At 50.6% G+C, this 23,563-nt stretch overlaps 1 protein-coding gene across 2 annotated transcripts in view; it reads right to left on the bottom strand.

Annotated features, from left to right (window-relative positions):
- Positions 1-11,316, bottom strand: part of CDK18 (cyclin dependent kinase 18) — a 76,799-nt gene extending 65,483 nt beyond the window's left edge. The window contains exons 1-2 of one of the 2 annotated variants that reach the window (XM_034767168.1): positions 11,146-11,316; positions 11,067-11,105 (exon numbers count right to left, since the gene is read on the bottom strand). The gene's annotated coding sequence lies outside the window, so the exon portion shown is untranslated. Of the gene's footprint in view, positions 1-11,066; positions 11,110-11,145 lie in introns of both variants that reach the window. The other variant, XM_034767169.1, reaches the window with a different exon arrangement.
- Between the last annotated feature and the right edge of the window lie 12,247 nt (positions 11,317-23,563).

Raw genomic sequence — 23,563 nt, forward strand, 5'->3', positions numbered from 1 at the left:
TGACTCCAGTGGAACTACACCAGTTTGCACCAACTGAGAACGGGGCCCAGACCCCTTATTTAACAATAGCGGATAAGTGGAGATGTGTTCCCTCTCTCTGCGGGATTTGGAGGTTCTGTAATTATCGGAAAGGCCACGTAAGCAACTATTTGATGCTGGGACTAGACAAAAGATTCTGTCTGTGCTAAGGGTAGGGCAGATTCCTAAGAGGTCAGGATCAGGAATCGGCCATTTATGCAATTACCACATAATGATTCAGAGATAACTCTGAGTTGGTTGCTTCTAGGGGATTTCTGTAGCAAAAAGAGCATTAAATGTCTTAGGGTGGGTGGAAACTTCCCTAGAAAACACTTTGCTGCTTTTCCTTTGTATGTGAATTTACCCTTTCAGCTTGAAGAGCGAAGGACATTATGCAGGGAAAGGTTACTGTGCCCAGCCAGCCGATCCCTTTAATAATAGCCTTCTACAGCACCTTTCGCTTGAGGATCTCCAACTTTTCTCCTGACACCGATAAAGCTTCAGCCCCACGGTGAGAGAGGTAAGTATTATCCCAATACTCTTCACTGCCTTTCCTCATCAGTTTGTAAAAGTACTGGCTTTCTCCCACTAGGAGGTTACACTGCATTGGTGGGAAGAGATTCCTACCACTATATTTTTAAATAAAGCACTTTGGGCCAGATTTTTTTAAAGTATTCAGGCGCCTGAAGATGCAGCTAGGTTCAGAAAGGCTATAACTTCTGCTGAAATCTGTGGAAGTTAGGCACCTAAATACCTTTGAAAATCTGGCCCCTTTGAGAGCTGTCTGGATGAAGATCAGCAGCACGGGCCACACCACAGCTCCCTATCACCTGCCATTCATCAAATGACACTTTCCAATATCTACCCGGCCACTGAGCAATCCACGACACACTAGACGGTACAAAGGCAGGGTTCAGGCTGACGTTTCAGGTGGAAATACACCAATGTATCTTGGAATGGCTCATTTTAATGCTGCTGTGATTGTTAATGGCGTGTCAGAGAGCTTAGAGCTTTGGATAGAGGTCTTTTTCAATTATTTTTTAATTCACAATAAAGAACACACATAAACGGGGATTTTGGAATTTTTCCCTGTTTTGCAGGAATCACATATTTAAATCTGTTTTGAGGCTGCAGAGTTTAAGATCAGCCCAGAAATTCAATTCTTTTGGATTCAAAAATTCAATTTAAAAAAGAACCCAATAATTGCAGCTCTCAGGTCTGCTGGGGAAAGAAACCAAATTCCTCTCTCTCTCTGTCCTCTCCCCCCCCCCCCAACACTCACACTTCACTCCAACCCCAAAACTAGAAGGATTTGTTAGGAGTTTCCACTTGTTTGTTTCAGACTCCACAGAGAGGTGTTAGCAGCACACAAGAGCTGTGATAGGAAGTTCAGGCTCTGGGATTGTGGAAGGGATGTTATCAGGGTTTGATTGTGTGACAGGTCCCATCAATACACCTGAACAGAAGACAAGAGGCTGAGAAGTGGGAGATCACACTCCTTCATCCCTCCTTCCCATTCAGGATCACAAATTTCCCTGTGGCAGCTACAGTAATTGCCAGAGTAACTCATGGAAAACAACATACGCTGATACTTTTAAGCTAACTATTAATACAATTTAGCAGCAGGGGGGAAAAGGAGAGCCAGACCCATGCAGCAATCTACAGACTATGGTCCGTGGATCACAGTTTGAGAACAACTGCCCTAAACCATTCGTAGCAGCTGTACCCTCAAGATATTTTTTTTTTCAAAAGAAGGGCCTGAAAATCAGGTAAGGCTAAGGGCTGGTCTACACTACCGCTTAACTCGATGTAACTTACGTCGCTCAGGGGTGTGAAAATGAGCCGATGTAGCGTGGTAGTGCCCTACGCTACCTCCCTGAGAATGTTAAACTCACAGAACCCGAGGGCTTGAGAGAGACAGATCATCCAATGCTCAGGATGAACGTTGCCTTCAATAATAAACATAATATGGCAGACACTGAAAAATAATTTAAAAACATCTCACATTATTCTTGCCCCTGGGGAGATGAAAAGGAGAAAGAAAGAACCACATGTGTCTGATGCCAGCTATGTCACTTAATGCACCTCTGGATGGTGCTTAGAGTCCACGGTGATGGGCATGGTATAAACAGTAGAACAGAATAGAATAGAACAGAACATGACTTGGGTATTTCTTCCCAGACACACAATCTTGCAGAATAAATTAATTTTCTCCCACATGGTCTTTGCATTGAAAATGCACTCTTGACCCTCGGCCAATTTAAACGTGTTTCAATAGGAAGCCAGGCTCTGAATATTCAGTGTGGTGGCTGGAGAAACATTTACCAGGCAGGAGAGAATCTATAATGGGAGCTTGTTTAACTGTGAACATCTCCAAGTCTGACCTTAACCCTTCCAGAGATAATTCCCCCTTGGACCACTCCACCCAGGTTATGCCCTAGAACACCACCGAAAAACACAGAGCAGTGTGTTCCTTTGGCACCAGCTGGGTGCCTAGTCTCCAGCCAAAGACATCCTGACCAGAAACATGCTGCATGAACTGAATCTTCGCTCCAAGAGACTTAAAGGTATTCAAGCACCTAACTCCCACTGAACTCAATAGAAGTTAGGCATCTAAATTCCTTAACAAACCTGGCCCTAATTCCCTTAGAAGTCTCCTAAAAAAAATCTCATCACTGAGCAATGGAAAGAATCCCCACCTCTCCCATGAGCCCCAGCACCTCACTGCTGTCATTAGTTGTACAAGGATGTTGCTGCTGGTAACAGCATCTTCTATTTCCCAAGTTTCAGAGTAGCAGCCGTGTTAATCTGTAGCCGCAAAAAGAACAGGAGTACTTGTGGCACCTTAGAGACTAACACTTTTATTTGAGCATAAAGGGAGCCCACTGCCCTGCAGCTAAAAATCCAGCTGGATTAAAGCGACACTAACAGCCACCTGCTTTGTTTTTCCAGGTTCATTTCATTAATTGATTTATTTGACTCTCACCCCAGCTCGCTCTTCTAAAAGCAGGAAAATAATAAACTGACAAGTGTCACATCGGGAGCTGGGAGCCAGGACGCCTGGGTCCCATGCCCAGCTCTGGCAATGACTCATTTTGAAACAGGAATAGGTCACTGTGCACAAGCTAGCTTTTAGCCGCTCTGTGCCTTGGTTTACCCATCTGTAAAACAGGGATAATAATACATAGCCAGGGCCAGTGCAAGGATGTTTCGCACCCTTGGCGAAACTTCCACCTTATGCCCTCCCCTCTCCCCAAGTCCTGCGGCAGCTTCCCGCTTCCCACGCCCTGAGGTGCCCACCCCGTGGCAGCTCTCCACCCCCCCAGCCCGGGGAGCCATGCCGGCAGCTCCCCACCCCAGCTCACCTCTGCTCTGCCCCCTCCCCGAGCCCCGCGGCAGCTCCCCACCCCCCCCACCCTGAGGCGCCTCCCCCGTGCAGCTCCTCCCCTCCGCCCGGGGAGCCGTGCGGCAGCTCTCCACCCCAGCTCACCTCTGCTCCGCCTCCTCCCCGAGCATGCTGTCGCTGCTCCACTTCTCCCGCCTCCCAGGCTTGCGGCGCCAATCAGCTGTTTGGCACCGCAAGCCTGGGAGGGAGAGAAGCGGAGCGGGATGGTGACCGGGGCGGCCGAAGATCCGGTTGCCGCTGAAGAAAATGCCGCCCACCAAATGCTAGCGCCCTAGGCAACCGCCTAGGTCGCCTAATAGGTTGCACCGGCCCTGTACATAGCTCAAGGGTGTTGTGAGAGTTAATGTTTGGAAGGTACTCACTAATTATTACTAATTAAGTATCTTCATTAGCAAGGCCATTCTTTATATGGCTCATGTAGAATCTCTGCCCTCACCCTCCACACACATTTTTGAAATTAACACCATTTCATCCTGTTTACTTCTTTCTTTGTGCATCAACAGCAGTGATACTCCTGCTCTGGCAATCCTGTGTGATCCCGAAATGCTGGAGGTGGCCAGCAGTCCGTGCTGACAACATTACATCAAAGAGTAGTAATTTTTAAAAATATTGTTATTAATATTACATTAATGTCTACATGCCCCAACCAAGATCAAGGCCCCATTATGCAAGGCACTGCAAACGCACTCAGTGAGTGATTGTCCCTGCTTCAAAGAGCTTACAAACAAATTAGGCAAGACAGACAAAGAGGAAGAAGACGTGCAGAGTGGCGAAGTGACAGGCCCAAGGTCTCTTGGCTGGTCAGTGGCAGAACCTAGACTAGAGTCCAGATCTCCTGGCTTCCAGTTCAATGCACTATCCGCTACCCCATGCTGACCCGCTTGTTTCCTAGGATCAGAGTGGTGATTTCTCTCAACCAGCTGCTTCCGCAAAATGAAAGTCTGAACCACAGGGCATTTCCCCAGTAGCATAGCTGGAAAGGCAAGGCAGATCCAGGACCCAAATTATTTGATTGCAGCTGTAATGCTACTATTAAACAGTCTCTGGCAATACCACTGCTCCTTAAGCCACTTCAGTTGTGCTGTGATAACATGACACTTGCTGTTGGCATTCAGAGCATGATTGCTATATTGATCCTTCCTCTCTATCAACCACAACCCCCGTTATCTAATCCAACCAATCTAATGGCTCTAGTCTAAAGGGTTTTTCTATAGCGCCTCTCCCCTGATGCCTAGAGCACGGCATGTGCCTCCCCCGCACCTGCCTTACAATTCATTTTCTGCCACCCTACATATTGGCTTCTCTACACCAACATTTAGGGCCGGTCTACACTTAAAATGCTGCAGCTTCAGTTAATCCACCTCCATGAAAGGTGGTAGCTATGTCGACGGGAGAAGCCTGTCTACACTAGGGGTTAGGTCAGTATAACTCTGTAGCTCAGGGGCATGGATTTTTCACACCCCTGAGCATTGTAGTTATACTGATGTAAGTTGATAGCATAGAACTGGCCTTAGCTCGCTGCAGGCTGGAGTGAGAATCTACCCTTCACTAGCGTGCTGACACTGACTGTCCATGTGGACCCTGCTGAGGGGTTTGTTAACAGGCTTTGCTCTAGTCCTCTTTGAAACAGGAGTAGATTAAAACCCATTAAGGAACTCTGAATGTGTGTCATCAGGGTCCGCACAGACAGTTAGTGCACGGCAGGCGAGTGCCAGTTCGATTCCCAACCCTCGCTGCCAGCTAATTGTTCAAGAGAGACACCTTTGCTCATCTGAAAGTAGGCGACCCATGCCTCAGTCCCAAGCACCTCCCTGCCTCAGCCCAGATGGTTCAGGAAGCCCTATAAATAGCCCAGGCAAGATGCACAGTTATGAAGAGGGCAGGTGGCAAAGATACGTACAAACTGCTGCAGGGTTGTTTTATTTTTTTCCTAATGATCACTCCTCGGATTAGATGTTACCAATAAATCATTCGCTGCCCCCTGGATGCGTCGGACGTTGGGAAACGGGTATTTGGAAGTGACGCACAAACATATCACTCAGAGCAGCAGGTAAAGACAGTCGTGGGACAGTTTCAGAAGAGGGTAGTCAGTGTCTCTCTTGCCTGGACTCCTTAGGGCAGTGGCTGTCAAACTTTTGTACTGGTGACCCCTTTCACATAGCAAACCTCTGAGCGCGACCCCCCTTATACATTAAAAACACTTTTTTATATATTTAACACCATTATAAATGCTGGAGGCAAAGCGGGGTTTGGGGTGGAGGTTGACAGCTTGTGACCCCCCCCCTTATAATAACCTCCCGACTCCCTGAGGGGTCCCGACCCCCAGGTTAAGAACCCCTGCCTTAGAGCTACTCTATCGCCTACCACCACATTGTCCCTCTAAGCAGTGGCGAGCTACGCATTTTAAAACTCCAAAGTGACTCGTGATTTGGGCTGTCTCAACCGCTGGTGCCCAGCTTGAGATACCTTAAAGGGGCTTGATCTTCAGGAAGTGCTGAGCACTCGCACTCTGAAAACCAGCCCCTAATACAGTGTCTCTCACTATTCTAGGTCCTCATAGGTCCCCGTTTCCACAGCATCTGGACATCACACTGTCCTTTAAACGTATTTATCCTCACAACACCCCTGTGAGGTAGGGAAGTGCTACCATTTCCACTGTACATCAGGGAGCCGGCACAGAAAGGCTCAGTGATGTAGTCAAGGTAACACAGGAAGACTGCGGTGGAGCAGGGACTTGAACCCAAGTCCTAGGCTAGTGCCTGAACCATTGGACCATCCTTCCTCTCTAGGAATCAAGCAGCCAAAAGCACTAGCCCCGTGTTAGAAGATGTGGACCATTATGCACGGTGCCCATAGGCCAGAACGTTCAAGAAAGCTCAGCTGCCTCTCAGGCACCTATCCAAGGGGCCAGGTTTGCAGGAGAATTCAGCACGTTGGGTGTGCGTTGAGTGCTGGGTTCTTTGGAAAATCTGGACCCAGAAGTGTCCCAATGGCCGCGGCCAGGTGCTGAGCACTTCTGAAAATCGGGCTCTTGCTTAGGTGCCTTAGAGGGAGCGGAGTTCTTTAAACAATCTGGCCCTGATTGTGGTTGCTGAGCACTTGCATATCTGCGTCTGAGCCGGTCTCTAAAAACAGCTCGAAAATGCAGAAGATAGCAGAATACTGATCTCAAATTGCAACCGGGAAATCGACAAGACTGGACTGCACAAAAGAAGGAGAGAGAGAAGAAAAGCAAGAGACAGCACAGACCACAGCAGCAAGGAGGCATCAGTGTAGATTTGCCTGACAGTCTAAAGCTTGGTCGCTTTTCACAGCTGTCTGAAAGTAATTTTCACTCCAGCTTCTGTTCCAGCAAGGGTGGCAGGCCAGTGGTGTGGGCGAGGGCTGTGAGTGGCTAAGCAACTGGGGAGCCGAGGAGCAACTTTGGCTGCAGGGGAAATGCTACCTTAAAAGGGACCTTGATTGGAAAAGAAAGAGCGTGACCAGGAGACCAGGATGCTGTATTTGGGAAGAGATTGTCTCTGCCGAGCTAACTGCGTGCAAGATTGCAATCCGGGCCTTTGCACCTACAGCAACCAACAGGTGGTGGTTTGTTTTCTGTTTCTTTTCCAGCAGCAGTGAGTTAGTCAGGAAGGGATAAGAAGACAAATTCAACAGGCAGATCCCCGCCGGGATGCCATTTGCTGAAAGGAGCCAAGTGACCTCTAAAATTAGATGCCTATTAAACATTAGAGATGCTTGGATGCAAATCAAGGCAATGTCAGTTTGCAGGCTTTGGGCTGAGTTTTGGCAGGGGGGTGGAGCCGATGCACCAATAACTCAGAGCAAAACTGCGTTTCAGACCTTTTTGAGAGTTCTGAGTGGCCTGGAGGACTGAGCCCAAGGCTGGGAGCAGGGCCAGCTCCAGCTTTTTTTGCCGCCCCAAGCGGCGAAGAAAAAATAAAAAAAAAAGATAAAGCTGCGATCGGTGGCACTTCTGCGGCAGCTCTGCCGCGCCGCTTCATTCTTCGGCAGCAATTCGGTGGCAGGTCCTTCCCTCCGAGAGGGACCCAGGGACCCACCGCTGAATTGCCGCCGAAGACTCGGATGTGCCGCCCCTTTCCATTGGCTGCCCCAAGCACCTGCTTCCTGCGCTGGTGCCTGGAGCCGGCCCAGGCTGGGAGTTAGGTGCCCAGCGTTCTTGCTCTACCATCAATTCCACTTCGCCTCCATATCTCAGGTTCCCCATCTGTGAAATGGAAACCTTCCTCAAAGGGAGGTTGTGAGGATGCTGTTGTACATACAGCACCATGGAAGCTCAAATGTTTATTTGGACACGTCGAGATTTTCTCAGACAACCTGCCCCAAGTTTCAGGTGTGTAATGAAGCCAGAAGAGTGTTCCAGGGTTTGTAATGAATGATTCACCTGTCTCCAGAAGGCCAGAGTGGGACCGATGGACTCAGAAATGTGCTGCAGCCTGAAAACTTTAATGCAAACATGATGTCTGTGAAGTGATTGCAGTCCACCCAGTGTCACATGTGCACATAAACCTATAACTTTTGTTTTCAGCAGGTGGCCAGGGCTCTGCCTGTGACACAGAAAGTGGAAGGATTGTCTGGGATTCAGGGGCTTAGTTCTCAGCTCTGCCACAGGCTCCCTGAGTGACCTTGGGCAAGTCACCTCATCTCTGTTCCTCCATTTGTAAAATAGGGCTAATAATCCTTCTCTTGTCTATGTAGACTGTACACAACTTCAGGCAAGGACTCTCTCTCACTATGGGTATGTGCCTGACACAATATGGCCCCATCTCAGAGGGATTCTAACCACTACCATCATAAATGCATCTGGAATACATTAGCCAAATTTAAAACAGCCAACTCAGAAGCCAGGGTGCATGGCTACTGCACTATCGTCACCCATAATGTATGAACATGACACACAATAACTACACACTCCATCCAGTGAAACCTGTCGTTAGCTTCCATTCAAGGGACCTAAAAGAGTTGCCAATTAGTGAAAGTGGCCTTCACAAAAAATACAACACTGAAAATAATACTCTGTGCTTCCAAAGCACCTTCCATGCCAGCATCTCAATGCTCAGTGCAGACCTGAATGAGCAAACCTCACAGAGCGATGCAAGGTCACAGTTCACTGATGAAGACACTGAGGCACAGATGTTAAGTGAGTGGCCCAAGGTCCCCAGGGGAATCTGTGGCAAAGCCAAGAATAGAATCCAGATCGTTTGACTCCTGTTCTTTAGCCACAAGACCTTCCTTTCTTTTCTAATGAGGGGGCTTCCAGCCTTTGCTGGGGAGATTATTCCACTGTCTAACTGATTTCACCCTGAGGAAATTCCCCTGATATGGTGCCTACATTCTCCTATGCCCAAATCAATCCTGTTACTCTCTGATCCTTCCCATATGCTGCCCCACCCAGCACCCCTCACACACCTCAGTGGGGTTGGCTGTAGTGTCTGAAAGGCTCTATGTGAAGTAAGATGTCTAGAGACCCATCCAGTTCTCATAGACTCATAGACTCATAGACTTTAAGGTCAGAAGGGACCATTATGATCATCTGGTCTGACCCCCTGCATGCTGCAGGCCATAAAACCGTCCCTACCCCTTCCCTGGACTCTGCTGTTGAAGTCCCCAATCCTGTTTTTAGTGACTTCAATTGGCAGAGACCCTCCTGCTAGTGATCCCTGCCCCATGCTGCGGAGGAAGGCGAAAAACCTCCAGAGGCTCAGCCAATCTGCCCTGGAGGAAAATTCCTTCCCGACCCCAAATATGGCGATCAGTAAGACCCCGAGCATATAGGCAAGAGTCTCCAGCCTGACCCCTGTCACCGGGCCTGTGAGGTTGGAGCTGGGGAGTCAGGAGTGGCAACGTGGCACTCCTGGGTGCGTAGGCTAACACAGGCCTACAGTTGCTTGCGCATCTCACACAGAAGACAAACCCGAGTCAGTCAGTGGAGGCATGCCTGCGAAATCTCTAAACCCTTCCAGCAAGGGGCAGCAGTCCCTGGAAAGTACTTCTCCCTTACTGGCCAGGTGAGCTGGCACCACTCCTCTCACCCACACTGGCAAAACCCTCCAGCATGCAGACAGGACCAGTGCCAAAGGGGCCTTCACTGTGCCAGTTGGCAGAGTGACCTATCAGGAGAGTGGATGGTTCTGATCTCTAGTCATGCAGCAGGGAGGCGGTATTGCCTGGTGGACAGAACCCCAGCTTAGGGGTCAGGAGAGCTGGGATCTGTTCCCAGCTCTGCCACTTACTTGTTGCAAGCCCTTGGGCATGTCACTTCCTATGTGCCTCACTTTCCTATATTCAGGGAATGATGCTACTTACCCAGCTTGTAAACGTGCTTAGAGAGCTAAGAGGGAAAAGTGCTAATTATGATTAGTGAGTCTAAATATCTGGCGTTTGCAGCGGGTAGCTGTTTTCAAGCTAATTGGGGTTTTTTGGTGGCCTCTCGGGAGCCTTTTCACAGCCACCCGAGGATGGAAAGCAGCCCCATTTCGCATTTATCACACATTCAGTCTGGGGTTTGTTTTTCCGCTCTGCCCAAACCATGTTGCCACTGAAAATGCCCAGCAGTCTAACTGAACCCGAACCCCTGGTTACCCTGCAGCAGCCAGGGTCCATGCATACGCACCACTCCTCAACTTTAACAAAACCCACGTCCGTTCCATTAACCCTCTGCCTGCTGCCTGTGCAGAGTGCCGTACCCACCCCCTCACAGACACACAAACAAAGCCGGAGCCTCAGGCTGGAGGCTGATGCTTCTTCCCTTTCAGAGTTAATGCCACCATTGTGCCAGTCTGTTGGCACCGCTCATTCTGGGTTGTTTCCATACAGAGACCGGCCAGTTGGTTAAAGTGCCACTGGCACCAATTCTAGTCCTGGCATGGCAAGGATTTGGGTTGCAGGCATTAACCACCTGGTCTAGGTAACTTCTCCCCACCCGCGATGAGGGCTGAAGGAAGCAACACTTAGGGGGCAACTTCCCCACATATCTGGGAACGTGGCAGAGCTACAGCGAGAGGCAAAGGACACTGGCAGCCACAGAAAGGGCAGCGTGAGGGGAATGCACACATCCAGGGAGAACGTCCCCCGCCTGAGCACGTGAACAGATGTCACACCGAGACTTCAGTGTCATCTCCTGCTAACAGCAGCCTGGCAAAGTTTCATACTGGAGGCAACAGATTTTCCCCTCCTCTCCCAGCCGGCCGGCTTCCTTCAAAGACGGGCCAATATCGTGCCCTGCGAGCAAACCCCTCTGGGTTTTGGAGAAAGGCGTGATGGAGGGGAGGGGGAACAAGGCTTCCGAAATGCCCCGCACCAAAACCAAAACACACACAGGAATCTCTTCTGCCAAGGAGGAGACCAGAATATCCTACTGCTTCATTTGGCATAAAGCTGATCTACCTGTTTCTGATCTCCCACCCCCGGCCCCCAACTACCCTCATGCCCTCGCCCACAAAGTACAGCATGCCACCAAGAGATCAATAATCCCCACCGAGGAAGCTGTGCTGGGAAGCCAGAGGGATATAAAAGGGGAACTGCTCCTTTAAAAGCAAACCCCACTCTGCCGTACCTTTGCTCTGTTTACATTGCAATGTTGGTGAAATGCAACCGCACAAGGGGAAGAGCCAGTACTTACACGCTGGAGAAAGAGGAGACTCTCTTTCTTTCTTTCTTTCTTTCTTTCTTTCTTTCTTTCTTTCTTTCTTTCTTTCTTTTTCTTTCAGATCAAGTCCACTTTTGCTTCCCCACGTCTCTCCCGTCTCCGATCTCTCCCCTGCGCCAGCCGGGCTCGTCTGCCTGGCGCACTTCACTCCCCGAAAAGGTAAGAAAAGAGTCTTCCCGCAGCAAGGGCTGCAAGAGGCACTGAGCAAAGGGCGGAGAGAGAGAGAGAGAGAGAGAGAGAGAGAGAGAAATCCTCCCAGTAAGGCTGGAGTATTTCATGTGTGACACTGGCTCCTCCCCAAAGCTGACATCCCTGCCGGGCAACTGCCAATCCTGGGGGTGTAGCAAGCCCTGCTTGGCTTGGGATCAGATGTCTTTTCCCCAGCTGTCCAGGCATACAAGGATGGGTGGGTGCACTGTGTACTTCTGGATGGCAGCAGCCACTTGCTCCTGCTCATGTGGGGAACAAATCTGGCCTCTGATCCCCCTTCCCACCCACCCAAACCCAGGGTACGTCTTCACTGGGGCTGTCCACACACAAAACCCTCTCCCCCTGGGGTGGGGGTGCTTTCAACCCAGGCTAGCTGGACAGGCTGGGGGTGTAGGCTAGAGCCCAGGAGCCATTTCCGGTGGACTGGTAACTCACCCCCTCGGCAGTGTGGACACTGGCAAAGAGCCTAACAAGCCTTGCAGCAGCATCAGGGCTGCATCTCCCTGTTGGGCACCGTCAGTCATCGTTCCAAGCAGCAAAATCCAGCCACAGATTCCCCACCCCTCCGTGCCCCAAGGCCTATCGATCTGAAGTCTGATTCAGCCCACGGCAGACAGAGTAGCTGGCTGGGAAGTTTGGTTTTAGAACCATCCCTGCCCCATGGAACAGATTCCCCAGCTGGTGGAAACGAGTGAGGCTCGATTGGCTTCAATGGAATGATGCTGATTTACACCAGCTGAGGATCTGGGCCGCTGGTGCCAAAGTTCAGAGTTCCAGCCACTCAGAGGGACAAGAGTCCGCTGCAAAATTCTGTCCAGAACTTGACTGTGAGCCCTGCTCCGACCCCCGAGTTTGGGTCGTACTTCTCTTTCCCTCAGCAGGGCCCTCTGCAGAATATGGCCGGCACCCTGGCTATTCCCAGCTGCCCTAGGGAGCACAAACCAGGGAAGCCCTGGAGGTTGCTCTAAGCTGCAGACGATGCAGGAGATGAACTGGACCCTAGCAGCCTCCACATAAAGCCAGTGTTGTCCACTCTCACTTCCCTGATCCCAGCACCAAGCTCATGTGGGATGAATCTGACTCCCAGCATGAAAACACCAACAACCAACCAACCTGTGGCATGAAAACATAAGGCTGGGGAATTGGTTGCCCAAATCTTTTAGATTTCTACTTATCAGCCTAGTGCGTTTCCATTGGATTCTGTGTTTGCAGCATGATCATCTTCGCCAGGAACTATTTGCTGTATTATATTTAGCCAAACATATTCAGCTTTCCAAAAACAGACACCCATGGAAATAAATCAGGCTTACAGAAGGTATCAACATCATCTGTCTGTGACTAATTAATTTCTCACATAACTTGCAAGATCATTCCCATCCCTCTCCAACACTGTCTGGCTGTCACTAGAATTTCAGTAACGAATGTAATGTTACGTTAAAATGTCAGCGTCATCCAAGAGGATTTGGGGGAGACGGGAGGGTTGGAATAAGACGGGGATGCTAATAACACACCTCTGTTTGGCAGGGCATGGTGCCCCTTAGAAAGAGGGCATGGAGAGCAAGAGGCCAGAAGAAGTCCTGGGAGATTGTCCTGGCCTGGGAGATTGTCCTGTCTGTTTTCATACAGAATTACAAGGCTGTCTGTTTTCTGCTGGAGGACTCTTTGGAGAACTGGAGAAATGATGACATCACAAGAGTGTGAAAGCTGAGCAACAGAGAGGAAGGGATTTTTAGTCAGGCTGTTTTGTTAGCTCATCTTAATACCTTTATAACTCTAACACCCAACCAAGACCTTGGGAGGGATGTGACCTTTGTGAAAGATTCAACATCCTTACCATTATAACTGAGAAACTTCCCACCCCAACTCTCTAGTCTTCTAGAGAGCCCGCAAGCTAAAACGAGAAGTTAAGACCTTGTTGCACCTCCCAGACAGACAGACCAAGAGTTGACCGGGCTTTGGAGGCTGAATTCCACTCTCATCTCTAGAAGCTGTCCTTCCAGTTCATGTCTGAGGTATGTTAGGCAGGTGGGGTGTGTAGATAAGCTAGCTGGTGAGAACTGAGGGCCTGTGGTTAAGGAGGCAACCTAAAACATGGCTGATCTCGGTTCAAGCCCAGCTCTGCCACAGACTCCCCGTGTGACCTTGGGAGAGTCCCTTAGTCTCTCTGTGCCTCAGTTCCCCATCTGCCAAATGGAGATCATAATCCTTCTTTTGTTTGTCTTGCCTATTTAAGATGGTAAACTCTTTGGGCAGGGACGATCTCTTAACATGTTTACATGCAATGTCTTGCACGATGGGGTGATTTCAATAGAACGGCAATTCTTGCTGCTCATGTGACACCAAATGGAACTTCAGTCTCCAGTGCTGTCAGCCTGGCACCTTAAAGTCATTTAGAACCAGGAAGCCGAGTAGAATCCCAGGCAAAACATATCCAATTAGGGACAGTGAGCCCCGAACCGAAGACAGAAAGAGAACTCACTGGCGGAACCAGTTTCAGAAGCAGCACTGGACCTGCATGCAACAGCGAAGACTTTTACAACCAATTAGTGAGCAGGGATGTAAGCTCCGTGCCTGTGTCACACCATATGCCTATGGGCCCATAATATTCCCCATAAAAATAAATCACACTGATCACCATGTCAAGGAAGGGAGAGCTCTAATCCTGATGGGAATGACATGGAGTGGAGAAGCCAAGAATTCTGCTGGCGCAGCCAAAAGACGGGAAGCTTTCCTAGTGCTCCTGTTCAGAGACTGCCTGGGAGAGAAACCACCTCCGATAAACATGGCAGCAGCGTGGGAGAGGTTGGGAGCATTACACTGAATGTTAGACGTTCATTAGGATGCAGGCCAGCAATACAGTACCTCTAGTAGGGAGGCACCGGGCTCCATATTGTAACCCAGGGTTCATTCCCAACAATATCCCAAAGCAAAGTGTCCCCTAAGCAACAGTCTGTGGAGGACAGCAGGGCCTGATGGTCATTGGTCTTGAGTCAGGCACATGTCATCAGAAGCCTCTGCAATATGGAGTGGCACATTTAGGCTTAGAAGGGTTTAGAAAATGTGACCTATGAGGAAAGGTTAAAAAAAACGGGGCATGTTTAGTTCTGAGAAAAGAAGACTGAGGGGGGACCTGACAACAGGCTTCAAATATGCTAAGGTCTGTTACAAAGAGGACAGTGATCAATTGTTCTCCATGGCCACTGGAGGCAGGACAAGAAGTAATGGGTTTAATCTGCAGCATGGGAAATTCAGATTAGATACACCGCTACCCCGGATATAACGTGACCCGATATAACATGAATTCGGATATAACGCAGTAAATCAGCGCTCCGGCGGGGCGGGGCTGCGCGCTCCGGCAGATCAAAGCAAGTTCGATATAACGCGGTTTCACCTATAACGCGGTAAGATTTTCTGGCTCCTGAGGACAGCATTATATCGGGGTAGAGGTGTATTAGGAAAAACTTTCTAATGCTATGGGTAGTTAAGATCTGGAACAGGTTTCCAAGGGAGGCTCTAGAATCCTCATCATTGGAGGTTTTTAAGCAAAGGTTGGACAAACACCTGTCAGGGTTGGTCCAGGTTTACCTGATCTGCAAGCCCAAGGGACTGGACTTGATGAGCTTCTGAGGTCCCTTCCAGCCTGGCATTTCTCTGATTCAGTGATTTGCAAGGCAGTGTGGACGGTGTTTTTCCAACATGGCAGTTTAGCAGCTGGGTGGAACGGAGGCATGTTTGGGTTTTTTGCAAAGTCCTGCTGTGCCCACAAACTAGGGCTGTGAAATCAAGCAATTGTGTGATATTTCACAGGCAAATTTCACTGAAATGGGCCCGTTGCTGTGAGGAATATTTTTCAAAAATGGGTCTGGTTTGGAAGTTGCAACAGTTTGCCGAAGCCAATGATTGTGAGCATGGCAGCTTCCCCCTGGGGACATTTTGCTCAGGGAATCCGTGGGGCTGGACAGGGCAGTGAACCCTGGAACTGTTACCGAAATGCAATTCCTAGTGCACAGATTGGCCAAACTGCAGCCAATGGGTCAGATGCCATCTGGGGAGCTCCACAGGGAAGCCCCCGGCTGCTTTCATGTTGGATACAGGTTGCATCCCTTGGAGACGTCAGCCCTGCTCCTACCCTGCCCGGCACCTTGTGCCATCGCTTACCCCTCCATAACATGAGCACAGATGCTCACAGATCTGGACAGGAGTGTTTACATCCCTTGCCCACTCATTTTGCTCAGGGGGAATGGCTACATGGGATGCCAGGCAGTGGAGAGTCAAGCCCAAGAGCCAAGCCCAGCAGGTAACTCTCCATCTCGATCCAGATGGGCCTGGCATGCCGGGACCTGCACCAACACAGGCTGCACCTCCACATGAGCAATGACTGCCACTGCAATCTGTTCTGTTTCATGCCAATTAGGCACAGCCCTGGGGCTCCTGTCAAGTTACCAGCATGGCCCTTAGGTGGGCAACCCCAGGCACCAGGGGGTTAGGATTCTGCTGGAACGTCCGTCGTAGCAGGTGAATTCCCCAGGAGATGGGCATAGAGATATGGACATGTCCATCCTCTACACAGAGAGCACAACATTTCTTCCTTAAGCCAAAAACACCTCCCCACCCCAAGGATGAGCCAACAGCAGAGAGATCCCAGACGACACTGCTGAGTCCTTTCGCTAGAGATGGGGAGGTTTCCCTGCCAACAGGACTAGAGATGGGGAGGAGGTTTCCCTGCCAACAGTTTTCTAGGAGAGGCTGGTGAGCCCTGAGCAGCATTTTAATCACAGACTCCTGAAGGGCTGCTCTTCCCTACAGTGCTCTCCTTCAACTGGTGCATCTGCATTCTGCAGCTCCATGCGCGCCCCGGCCCCAGAGGAACCGGCACGGGAAATGGAGCAGAACCCAGTGTTCCAGCGTTCTGCGGGCAGGGGAGCAGGAGAGATCATCTACTGCAGCAGAAGCCCCACAGAGCTGCACCCTCGCCCACCACCACCAATACAAAGCCGGGGGGGGGGCAACCCCGCTGCCCCCACCCAATCCCTGAGTAACTTGTCCTAGGTTGGAGATGGGGAAACAGCTGGTTACCACCCGGGCAGGGCGTCGTGGGGAGGAGCTGCGTTTACTGGCAGACCTCCCTGCTTCCCACTGGAGAGTTTGTACTGGGTTATTTGTCATTTCGGATGCATGGCCTCAATTCTGTTGTGTATTGCTGTTGGTTGGAGCGAGGGATTGATCAACTCTGAGGCAGGGACGTCTCTCCCTATGTGTATGAGCAGCACCTCGCACGTTGCAGCTTGTAGGTGCTATCGTGCTACAAATAACAGAAGAGCCTGGCAAGTGAAGTAGGGAGGGGTTATTATCCCAATTTAACAGATGGGGAAACTGAGGCACAGAGCATTGAAGTGACTAAGAGGGGAGTTCAATCTCCATGGTCCATTCAGCAGCTGGTCCCGCCGCGCTGTGACCAGCAGCGAGGGGGGCCAAATGCAGTGGTGGTTTTCGTACTACAGGCCCAGTCCGTTAGAAATGCACATAGACCTTAGCTCATTGCATACAAGCCACCGAACAGCTAACGCGATGACCTCTCCTAGCTACCAGGCTGGGCTGGAGGCGACCTGCTGGCAAGCCGGCCAAACGCCCGCACCATCCATCCCAGAGTTCTCTCGTTTTCAATCACCCTTTGGCCCTCCCTGGTCTTCTCTAACACTGATCTCAGCCTCCCAGCCTGGAAACGCAGCCCTGCCAATCTGCGCTAAAAGAGCTGGGCATTCCATGCGGGCAGGCTGCTAGCATCCCCAGTGGAGCTGCTCAGGCCCCAGGCCCCAGCACCACCCTCTACATAATTCCACATCCATCTAGAGCAACATCCGTCTGTAGAGCTCAATGCCCCTGGTGCAAACCTTCTGTGCTCAGGCCCCACAGCATCCCTGCAAGGCAGGGGAACATTTGCCTCATTTGATTGATGGGGATACTAAGGCACAAGAGAGGCTGAGCAAATTGTCTAAGGTGACAGGGAGTGAGGGAGAGCTGGGAATAAAGCCCTGGTTCCCAGTCCGGTGCTCTAACCATTAGATCCCACTTCCTCTGAGAGGCAGGACTGGAACCCAGGAGCGCTGGTTCTCAGCCCACTGCTCTAACCACTAGGCATACCTATTAATAAAAAGTCATGACAATCCTATACTGAGCACTCTAACATGGGTGCGTCTGACAGTCTAGACTGGAGAGGTGAAGAATCCGCAGCAGTATGTACATACTAACTGCAGATAATATTCTCTGCTAGTTTATGAAACATGTGTCAGCACAAGGGGAAGTCACCTCTTTTCTTTATGCCATCCCCCTGCCTTCACCTCGCTTCCAAGTAGAGCAACACTGGAGTGGCACAGCTGTCCCAGATCCCAGAGGATTCACAGTGGCGCAGTTACAGATGCTCACGCGCAGGTTTTCTTCTCTCCTAACCTGAGACAGCTCACGTGCACACACACGCTCCACTCAGACAGAAGCAGGCAGATGGGTCTTCGGGGAGCAGAACATACCGTGCGTTTTAGTCTCTCCTTCCAGTGAGCACTTCATCTTCCTATTGCCCTGCCACTCGGGAGCTACACAGGCACCGACTCCCGGAGATAAAACATGTTCATCCTCTGCTGCCCATGCCCCATTCGTCTCTTGTGCACACACACACACACACACACACACACACACACACACACACACACACACACACACACACACGAAAATCATTGCCAGGAGGCCAGCCACTGAAGCGTTCAGTCTGACCTTTAGATTCAAGATGGGCAACTTCATTTGCAAAATTTGCAACTGGTCACTGATTTTTGGGTGCCCAAACGGAGTCATCTTGGACCTGGTTTTCATAGGGTACCGAGCCCCTGCAAATCCCACTGATTTCACCTGGAGCTGCGAGGGCTCAGCAGCCTCTGAAAACCCTCGGTCTCAAGTCAGGCACCCAAAATCAGCATCCACTTTTGAAAAATTCGGGCCCGAGGCAGATGAGTTTTGCTGCTGCCTTGAGTTAGAGCAGACAGCTGGGCATCAGGACTCCTGGGTTCTGTTCCTGACTGTGCAGGACCTCGGGCAGGCTAAGAGATCTCTCCATGCCTCCGTTTCCCCGGTTTGCAGGCTTATCTCACTTGTGTCAGGCACATTGAGATCTTCAGCTGACGGGATTGTTAAACGGCTATTATCCTGTCATTTCCCCACCCCAGCCTACGTGTGCTAAGAGGGGTTTATTGATCACCACGTTATCTAAATAACTTATTATTAAAGCAGCTGTCACCAGAGGCACAGCTTGTACCAGACATTCTTCGTGCCTCTGTTCCAGCACGCTGTAGTCAAGCTGCCCCACTCAAAGGCAGATTACCATTCAGGTAACAGACCAGGGATCGTTTGGGGGTTAGCTGAGCTGATGTACCTAAAAATTCAAGCAGATCTGACCCCCACTGGCTATTGCAAAATTGTCACTTTGCTTTGGCAGCGGCTAAAGCAGCCGCTTGTAATTGCTGGTATCACAGGAGTGCCAGCAGCCCTGATCAATATCAGGTGCTATACACAGAGCGAGAGACAATCCCTGCCCCATAGAGCTTACAATCTGAATTGACAAGATCGATAAAGGGAGTACTGTTATCCTCATTTTACAGGGGAGGAACTGAAGTACAGGAAAGAGTGACCAGATTTGAATACTCTTACACTGAGTAATACCTACTCCCACCGAGATGTGGACTTGCCTGTGTTCACAAAGGGAGTCTGTGGCAGTGTCTAGAAATGAGCAGGAGGTGTCCTACATCCCAGTACAGTGCACCAGCCACAAGAGCATCCCACATGGAGAGTAATCACTGAGGGTATGTCTACACTGCACACTAAGCTGGGACTCTGACTCCGATTTGAGCCCATATCCCTGTTCTGTCTACATACAAATCAGTCTGACTCGGGTCAGCAAGCAGGTCCAAGGACCCTGCTAAGGTGGGGGGTGCACCAGAGCCTGAGTCCTGCGGTGACCCGGGTCCAAGCCCAGTCATTGTGGACTCGGGTCAAGCTGCAAACCCGAGTCAGAAGCTCTGCACAGTGCAGTGTGGACGTGTTTGCATGACTGAGAGAGCTGGGTCCAGCAACTGTAAACTCAGGTTTACAGTGCAGTGTGGACGCTCAAGCCCACACACCCAGTTTACAATTCAATGTGGACATACCCTTAGACACATTTCAGCCAAAAATCCCTCCCAATCAACTAACCTCATTGCACTCAACTAAACTCACTGGGCGCTATGCTACGCACCTCACACACACTAAAAACGTAGAGTCAGCCAAATCACAGTTGACCGTAGCAACCAACAGACCAATAGGAAAACAATAAATCCAGCAGCAACTAGTTTCAATTTTGCCCTCGCTGCATCACCATAACAACGGATCCACCAATCAGAGCCAGAGAATTGTGCACTTAGCAACCAGAGACAGATGAATTACATGGGAATAAAAATTATGCAGAAAGTATTTTTTCCATGCTTTTCATGTAAATCCATTCAAAAAACCTTTGGACTCTGCAAAGCCAGAGCCTAAAACGCAGGGTCATGTCAAATGAACAATAAGGTTGCAATCAATAGTTGCTCTTTTCCACCCAAGAGGCTCTTCGGGCCAAAGGCATGGAGTTCTCCTAGGGAGGAGTTTGGCCATCGGTTTGCACTACTTAACTCTTGGCTGTGTGGTTCAGAATGGCTCCTTTCTGCCCCTTACACCACCAGCATACAGAACAGACATCACTTACCTAGAAACCTCAGAGAGATGGCAGAGGCATCCAGAATTTGCTAACGCTAGGGCTGAAGCAGGACTTAAGTAGTGCATAGATCTTGGGTTAGCCCTCTGCACTAGGGGAATCTTCACCCTCTCCAAAGAGCAGTGGGACTGGGGGAAGCAAGCAGGAATGTTTGGCTGGAGTTGCTCAGGGAAGATTTGCTAGGGACCGCTGAGAGACAGGTGTGGGGCCGCTGAGAGACAGGTGTGGGGCCGCTGAGAGACAGGTGTGGCCTGGCTCTAAGGAAAGGAGAAACAGTGCCCGACAGAGGGACAGATTACAGTCACGTTAGCTACTCTGGCACCTGTGCTCCAAGTCTGAAATTGTGGCTTCTGGGTTCTGTGAGTCTAAATGGGCTTCCCCTGCCTGGCTCCATGGCCCAAGTTCCTGGGATTGCAGAGGTTGGGAAGATGCTCATGCTGCAAAGAGGCTCCCAAGCAGGGAAAAATTGGTGGGACTTTCCTCACATTCAACTCGCCTTGCTCCTCCCTGCCATCTCCCTTTCCCCTCTGATCCCTAGAAGAGACACAGGCTCAATTAATCTGCATATTTTCTGCTAATTATTTACCCAGAGCCACCAATTGGGGAAGGGGCTCTTGCATGGATGTGGCTGACAAATGCTTACTGCCCATTGCTGCCTAACTTAGCTCTACACCCAGGGTTTGAAGAGAACATGGAAGTCAATGGTATAGTTGCTGGGGAAGAGGAATGCAAAGTGACTGGATATGCAGGCAACTCCCTTCTGGGTCAGCTATCCCAGTTATACTGAGGTTAAGAGAGGAACACACTGAAGCACGTAATTATAAACTTAGCTGGGAGCAATCGGCGTTATCCCACAGGATCTGACATTCCCCCATGCAGAGACAAATTGCCCTCTTCCAATGGCTGCTTATCACTAGGATAAATCCATTGAGAACACCGGGGAAGCATTTGGCCCACAGAGTATCCTGGGGGGAGAGGGTCAGATATTAGATACTATGTGAGATGAGTTTGGGGCAGGTCTCAGCCCAGTTCCCAGTGGGCAGGTGTCTGTAGCACAAATACCCCTTCTACAGCTGGCCCACATGGTTGGCAGCTTCAACGGAGAAGCCAGGACTGAGGAGGACGCTCGCCCCTGTGCAGGACAGCACCACAAAACCTACCATTTAAGGCAATTCGGAGGGCGGACGTGGTGCCTAGGCCATGTGTGGGCCTCTGTGGGCACGGGGGTGGATTTCATCCTGACTGAACAGGCTAAGGAGACTCAGTTCCTGTCCGGTCTCCAGCAGAGGTGGGACACATTAGCAGATAGCATGGCGGATTCTGCACTGTCACTGCCCATTGATTTCAGCGGGAGCTGGATGCCCACCTCCCTTAGGCTTGGCTGAAAGTCCCGGCTGGTGCGTCGATTTGTCCCCCACACTGGCTGGGGAAGGCAGGGAGTTGGAGCTAACTCACAGGACAGAGTCAAAAGCATTTAGGGGCTCATAAAGACCACCCCCTTGTCTAGAAAAGGGTTAGACGTTAAGGGCAAAACTCTCCTAACTACTCTGCTCTGTGGGTGGCCAACTTGAGACGCTTTAAAGGGGTCTGACTTTTCAGAGGGGCTGAGCACCCTCCATTTAATGAAGTACTCCTGTTCTTTTTGCAGATACAGACTAACATGGTTGCTACTCTGAAACCTCTCAATTTAATGGGAGCTGCAGCTGGCACACCTCTGAAAAACAGGCCCCTTTAAGAGGTTTCAAGCTGGGCAGCTGAATATTGAAACACCAGAACCAAAGCCCATTTCGGGGAGTTTGGGTCCTTAATTCTGAAGGAGGAAATCATCTGGTGAAGGCACTGGATTAGGAGCCAGGACTCCTGGGTTCTATTCTTTTCTCTACCACAGCCTGGCTGGGTAGCCTTGGTCAAGCCACTTATGATGTGATCTCCAGAAGTGCTGAGAACCCACAACGCATGATTAAATCAACAGGAGCTGAAAATCAGGCCACTGATTGCTCTGTGCCTCAGTTTCCTCATCCAAAAAGTGGGGGTGTTAGTTACACTCGCTCACAAGGGCGCTGTGAGGCTTAATCTGTTGATGTCAATGGGATCCTTGGCTTGGAATAAGCTAGAGAAGGGCAGATCTTCGTTGTTATTATTCATTCTTTGGAGAGCGACAATGATGCCCAGCTCCACACAGATGTGGGAAATGCCAGGGTGACAAAAGCAACATACATGTAATATGCAACTCCCTGGGTCTCCCTTTCTCTCTCTATTTTACATGCAGAGCAGTCGAACGCCAATGCCAAAGGAGTTTGCTCCCAGCCGTGGACCTCGTCCTCCATGGCGCCGTGCGAACGGAGCAGAGACAGAAGTGAGATAAATTGGGGAACAATCCATCTCCCTCCACTGCTGACCCATTGACAAGCTTCCCTTTTTCCAAGCCAAGGGATCCTTCCCGCTGGCTCAGTCAGGGGCCCAGAACAAACCTCTCTCCTGCCACCACAGGTGAGCGAGGCATGGAGTCGGGACTCGGCTGCCTTCACAGGAGCTGGGTGAAAGAGCTACAGGGAAGTGTCTGCCTGCAGGGAGCAGCAGGAGCAAACAAGCAGCTCAGGTGCGTGAACGGCACGTCAAACCCTTCCCTAGCAGAGCATTGCTGTGGCTAATTCATTTGTGTGTCTGCAGAAGCACCTGCACAGCACTAGGTCCTTTCCAGACAGACAAGAAGGGACAGTCACTGCCTCAAGCATTTCACAGCCTAAGGACAGCCAGAGGTCAAGGAAGGGGGTGGACACAAGGGCCTTTCTAGCCACATCAACAAGATTCCCGCAGCAGAAGGGTCTCTTTTCAGGGAAGGAGAGCAGGAAGGGGCTTAGCAGATGTGCTCAGGGAGGGCGAGCGTGCCTGGGGGAAGGCATGGAGGTGACTGTCCGAGAGACTGACAAAGGGGAGGACCAGGATGGAAATGCTGGTGGAGCGGAGGGGGCAGGGGGAAGCTCGAGTGATTGCCCCACTGCTGTCCAGTGTCCAGCTCTGAGCCCAACCGTACCAGGTACGGCTGGGTGAAGAGCACCTGCATGTGGCTGATTCAGCAGGTCAGACGAGAGGATCCCTATGGCCCCTCCTGGCCGTATAATAGGGCTTTATGGAAAGACAGGGTTACAGCAATGCACATGGCTGGCTCGCCCCAGGGAGAAGAGCTTTGATGGCACAGAGAGGGGAATGGCAGGGGCCACTCAGACACTCGCTGCCACATCTGCCATCACCAGGACACCGTGCCGGGGTTTGCACCCCACAGCTCAGCACATTTCCTATTTTCAACCCGAGCAGGGGAACCAGCACAGCCCTTGCCTTCCCCAAACGCTGGCGCAGCTGGAGGGTTTGTCAGCTCCACGGCGACAGGCGGGAGAGGGGATCAGGGAAACATTTCTGAGAGAGAAAGCAAAAGGAGCTAGTCACGGCACATACCATGCCCTGCACGACAGTGTTCGGCGCAGAGCACCCT

This window comes from Trachemys scripta, chromosome 4, assembly GCF_013100865.1.
Source record: "Trachemys scripta elegans isolate TJP31775 chromosome 4, CAS_Tse_1.0, whole genome shotgun sequence".
Taxonomy (NCBI): domain Eukaryota; kingdom Metazoa; phylum Chordata; order Testudines; family Emydidae; genus Trachemys; species Trachemys scripta.